This window comes from Octopus bimaculoides, chromosome 1 (genome assembly GCF_046866305.1).
Source record: "Octopus bimaculoides isolate indiv1 chromosome 1, ASM4686630v1, whole genome shotgun sequence".
Lineage (NCBI taxonomy): Eukaryota > Metazoa > Mollusca > Cephalopoda > Octopoda > Octopodidae > Octopus > Octopus bimaculoides.
The window spans coordinates 145794848-145800922 of record NC_142928.1 but is presented as its reverse complement, the minus strand read 5'-3'; the positions used below and the strand labels follow the sequence as shown (position 1 = coordinate 145800922).

Sequence of the window (6075 nt, the reverse complement as noted above, 5' to 3'; positions counted from 1 at the left end):
TTGTTTAAGATGGTCGGGTGCAATATTAAGGTGATCTGCCTGTTATTTCTATCTGATCAAGCAACCACTTAAAGACTCCCTCATTATATCAGTTAGTTGTTGTTGTTGTTGTTGTTGTTATTTAACCCCGAGTAACCCTTATCAAGCAGACCTGTGATCAAGGGCATTCTAGTTTTTAACCATCATACATGTTTTGCAGACATAATATATCTCAGCCTCCAATGTCCAATGTGTCCTTCTTTTCTTATGGCAGTTGGTCATGATTTGAGGAAAATTTAGCTATTATTTCTAGCAGGTTGAGCAACATTGTAGAAGTTCCTTCATTGGAGTGGCTAAGTGCTTTCAGTTACTCTATATTGTTATTTTACTTCCAACATTTTAGTGTTTATGAATGATACACACAAAGTATTTTCTCCAGATCAGTCTAAGAAAAAAAGTAATTTTTCCCATACTTTCATGGGTACAGTTTGAGGGAAATGTGGCTGTTATTTGCTCTATTGTCATCATAAGCAATGGATATACGCAATAATGCACCTCATCACCTTCAAAAGGGGCAACAACTGTGAGTCACTTAACTACCGATATATCATTTCTTCATGTTCAATATGTCAAAGGTTGAGTCAACAAAGTGTCCCAATATGTTATTTGATTTGCTGGAAATAGTAGTGAAATCTCCCTCAAATTATAATCTACTGCCTTAAAAATGGAAAAACAATTTCCATAATGAACTATTACACCATTATAACTGGAAAACAAAAGACGAGGTTATCCTGACATGAATATGTTTGATGACAATACAGCTCAATGAAGGTTGGCTATATACTCAACTACATCTCAGAGGTTATTGAAACCACTAGCATAGATAAATTGAGGAAGGTAGGGAACAGTTCATCCCAAGTGGCATTTTTGGGAGACAGCACATTATACATGTATAGTGTTGCTTTTCGTGGGTAGAGACAGCCAACTCAAGGACTACCCCAGATGATACCAAGAGCTACGCCAGATCTAGCTGTGTGATTGATGGAGAGTTGGAATTGATTACTTTATGAACTTTCATTTTTTTTTTGCCTCTCTCTTCATTGATTACCATTATGGTTACTATAGAGGCAGATTAACTAATGATCTGATCTAATACATTACAGATACAGTAAAAACATTGTAATTGCTTTTGACATCAATAAAGTGTCCAACCAAGTTTGACATGAGAATCTATTTATAAAATGTTATCACAATGGGCTCTCAGAATTATGTAGCTAAAATGAAATGAAAAGTGGGGAGGACAATCTACCTACAGTGGATTGTTTGTTGTTAGTGGGGTGCTGAACTCTATAAATATACTATTGTATTTTGCATGGTGATGAGGTACTCAAGGTCTTTCTTGAGCTGCACAAATTCTGTCTGTATCACTGGGCTCTAAACTCTTAAATTAGAAGTTTCTGGAAAGACTGTTTAAGTACAGAATCTACTTGACTCTATCTGATCAAGCCAAGGTAATGAGTGAGCCTCTCTGCTCAGTAGCTTCTTGTGCTAGAAATAGCAGCTAAATTTTCACCATACTAAACCATTCCATTTTTAAAAAGAAAAAGACACTTTGTGGGCAATGTAGTTAGAGTACACTAGGCCTGAAAAAAACAAGATGGTCATGGCTGGAATACTTTTAATCAGATGTCCGATCAAGCAGTTTCTATCTAATTTTCAAATGCAGTACTCTTTGTTTTTTTTTAAATAACTGCATCTGATTTAAAAAAGATTTTGGCCAACATGTCCCAAGGCTAATTAAAGAATATCTGTGTGAAGTGGCAATGTAGATTTTCCTTTGTTGGCTTTGAGAGTGTTGGAATAATACTAGGTAAAATCTGGAAAAGGGAGATTTGACTGCCATTTTAACATGTTCAGTTACTACAGAGATACTTCCTTGTTGGCCTTGAGATATAGTGAGAGTGATAGATCTGTAGTTTATAGAATCAGAGATGTCCTTTTGGAATCTTGTTTACTTAAACAGCATAATAATATGGACATTACACATTGTTGTTGGCACTCCGTCGCTTACGACGTTGATCAACGGAACAGCCTGCTCGTGAAATTAACGTGCAAGTGGCTGAGCACTCCACAGACACGTGTACCCTTAACGTAGTTCTCGGGGATATTCAGTGTGACACAGTGTGACAAGGCTGACCCTTTGAATTACAGGCACAACAGAAACAGGAAGTAAGAGTGAGAGAAAGTTGTGGTGAAAGAGTACAGCAGGGTTCGCCACCATCCCCTGCCGGAGCCTCATGGAGCTTTAGGTGTTTTTGCTCAATAAACACTCACAATACCCTGTCTGGGAATCGAAACCACGATCTTATGACCGCGAGTCCGCTGTCCTAACAATTGGACCATTGTGCCTCAGGACATTACACATATCAGGAAGAAAACACACAATTGTCCTACCTTATATTCAGCAGATGAGTGAAGAAAAAAAGTAAAAATTGTCTCATGTCTGAGGATTCACATGGCTGGTTACCTGGTTTTCATGGCATCCTTTTTAGGGTTACTCATTTACAGCTGAGCAGCCTGGAGTAACATGAAATGAAGTGTTTTGCTCAAGAACACAATGCTCCACTTGGTCTGAGAATCAAAACAATGATCTTGTGATCCTAAGTGCAACACTCTAGCCACCAGACCATGTATCCTCAAAGCAGATAACATACTCTAACATAAACAAAAGAAAAATAGAACATATAGAATAAATAATTTGCATAAATGAAAAAAAAACAAACTAAAAGAGTTGTCAGTGGCATGTATTCGAACCATTGTCATGCTAATGATGATCTTGAGGTAGAAACACATGCCTACAACTGTGATTTTGCTTTCAGACAAAGTGTCTTTTCCTAAATGGCATGTCAATTTTGGAGAAACCTTGATTCTTTAGATTATTTCCCCCTTCATATTTGGAATTGGTAACAATTGCTACCAAGTGAATCAGAGATAATTTCAATAAAACAAGAATTTCTCTTGTGTATTATTTAATATACCTATATTTGTTTTGTTGTTCAACTATATGCCAATTGTAATTTCGAGTTACTTGTCTTAGCTTATTTCCATTTCTCTTATGCAAATTATTTTGGCCATAAATGTCATCTAATCTTTTTTGTATATGTCAAAAAGTTTCATCTGGTGAAGATTATGTAGAGCAGTGTTTCTCAACCGGGATTCCCTCGAAACTGAGGATTTCACAAAAGTTTCCAAAGTGTTCCCCAAGAAAGAGTGAGATAAGCTAATGCTAATTTCATGATCATAATATTACTATACATGCACAACATGTTATTGGTTATTGCAATATTGTAATATGGACATCATCCTATCTAACCTATTATGTTATCAAAAAAATATAACAACCATTGGAGATATATATATATATATATATATGTATATATATATATATATATATATATATATATATACCACGTGAACTACAATGAAAAAGATATGAGAAAGATATGGTATATAATTTTTTTGTGCAGGGGTTCCTTGAGACATGTAATTTATTTTAAGGGTTTCACAAGGGTAAAAGATTGAGAAACATTGATGAAGAGCTATTGCTATACTGATGATACCTATTGAGACAGAAACTCATGTCCACAGCTGTCATCATGTCTTCAAACAATCAGACTATCTTCTCTTTTAAAATGATAGTATGTTGTCAACTTAATGTGACAGTCTCATGAAAGGAAAGAATGCTATTGTTATTTAGCCCTAGGAAACACCGTTTCCTGTTGGACACAGGAAATGTGTCAAGTCCAACAGGAAACGGTGTTTCCTAGGGCTAAATAACAGTAGCATTCTTCCTTTTCATGGGATTGTTACATTAAATTGACAACATACTATCACTTTATCGTGCTGCTACTGTATAAATCTCTCTGAGAGTTTTAGAAATGTATTATTTCTATCTCTTCTTTAGTGGCATGTTAAGTTTGCAGAATTCTTGGTTCTTGAAACTATCTCTCCTCATTTGGATTTAGTTACAATTGCAACAACAGCTGCAGCAGTAACAAAAGCAACAGAATATGGAATCTGGTGCAGCCCCTGGCTTTGCTGGCTCCTGTCAAGCCATCCAATACATACCAGCATGGAAAACAGACGTTATTTATGATAACGATGATGATAATGATAATGATGATGATGAAGCTACCACTTGATTGGTTTATGCTATTTAAAAGCAGAGATAACTTCAACAAAACAAAAATTTGTCTTGTATCTTATCTAATACCCTTCTTTGCTTTTGTTATTCAAACACATGCCACCAGCATGTATTCTGGGTTATTCCTGTTTTGTTTTTGCATTTCCACATTCCCTCATTTTCATTTTGTACATGCACATGCATGCATATGTTCACACGTCAGTCCATAGGTAGATAGCTCACTAGTTAGTTAGTTAGCTAACTAGATAGACAGAGAGACAGACTGATAGCTAGATGGACAGACAAACAGATAAACTGACAGACAGACAGACAGATAGATAAATAGATATGAAGCAATCAGTAGGCAGAGTCGTTAGAGCATCTGACAGATTGTTTTGCAGTAATTATTCTGGCTCTGTACACTCTTAATTCAAAGTCAGCTAAGATCAACTTTCATCCTTTTGACAAAAGCGATGAAGTATTTATGATAAAAAGACCAATTAAAATGCTTTATCAATCAATTATTTATGCAGTATATGTACAGATATCTTTTGAAATATGATTAGTCAGTTCTGCCCAAACATGTCTCTTTTGAAATTAGATATATGTTCCCAAATGTTGTTATTGTTGGTTGTTGTTGTTGTTGTTGTTGTTATTATTATTATTATTATTATTATTATTATTTTTATTATTCAGGTGATGAGCTGGCGAGTCATTAGGATGGTGGATGAAATGCTTAGCAGTATTTTGCTTGTCACTACATTCTAAGTTCAAATTCCTTCGAAGTTGACTTTGCTTTTCATCCTTTCAAGGTTGATAAATTAAGTACCAGTGAAGCACGGGGGGGGGGGGGGGGGTCAATGTAATCGATTAGTCTTCTCCCAGGAAATTTCAGGTCTTGTACCTTTTGTAGAAGGGATTATTATTATTATTATTATTATTATTATTATTATTATTATTATTATTATTATTATGCTTGCATTGGCAAGATGCACATCGGATTTCTCATGAGTTTGTCTACTTGCTTATTCTTCTACTACTAAACACTGACCTGTCCTCTAAGCAACCTAACCTATATTCCCAAATTCTTCATTCCACCATTTTACTACCTCTACCCCTTCTCTCTGCCCTTCACTTAGGCTATATCACTACATACCTGACACTTCTTTACTCTTTACCCTCTCATCTCTTAAATCGAGGAACTCGGAGCAAAAAAGCAGTTTTTTCCCCCCACCTGAAACTCTAACTGCAACTTCTACAACGGTAATAATATATCACTGCTATTCGTTGACTGATGGAGGCGGCCACGAACGCACACGGAGAACAAATCCTCCGTAATGTAGGACAGGACGCAGGACATACAGTATATACATCTATGGCAAGAGAGTTGGCGAGAGGAGGTTTTATTTGACAATGGAGCTCTCGTAGTACAACGCTTCGTAGTTTCTCGCTGCAGTGACGACTTAACTCACTTTTCCTGCAAGAGATAGATCTCTGGTGGATCCTGGCAAGCGTAGTGTTTGAGGAGAGTGACACTCTGCAGCATGTGAAGAGAACTAGCAGAGAGAACTGGTTGGGATCAAACTGGGGGTCTTTTTCCATGTAAAACCTCAACATCGAGAAAGTATCCCAGAGTTCCTGTCTACATTAATCGTGGGAAGAAGAAGACCGAGGTATCACATCTGTGGAAAGATAGAACATCTCAGAGCTTTCTGTCAACATAACCAAAACAGAAAAGGGAAAAAAAGTTATCAACGGCTGCCGACAGGATCACTGCAAATACAACAACAAGCACCGATAGAAGCAGTAGTAACACTAGCAAGAGTAAAGAAAGTGAGCTACGATAAAAGGCGGCGAGCTGGCAGAAACGTTAGCACGACGGGCGAAATGCTTAGCGGTATTTCGTCAGCCGT

General features: G+C 36.7%; 1 protein-coding gene across 3 annotated transcripts in view; it reads right to left on the bottom strand.

The window, feature by feature from the left end:
- Positions 1 to 6075, bottom strand: part of LOC106868088 (putative ubiquitin carboxyl-terminal hydrolase MINDY-4) — a 106084-nt gene that overhangs the window by 77249 nt on the left and 22760 nt on the right. The window lies entirely within an intron of this gene.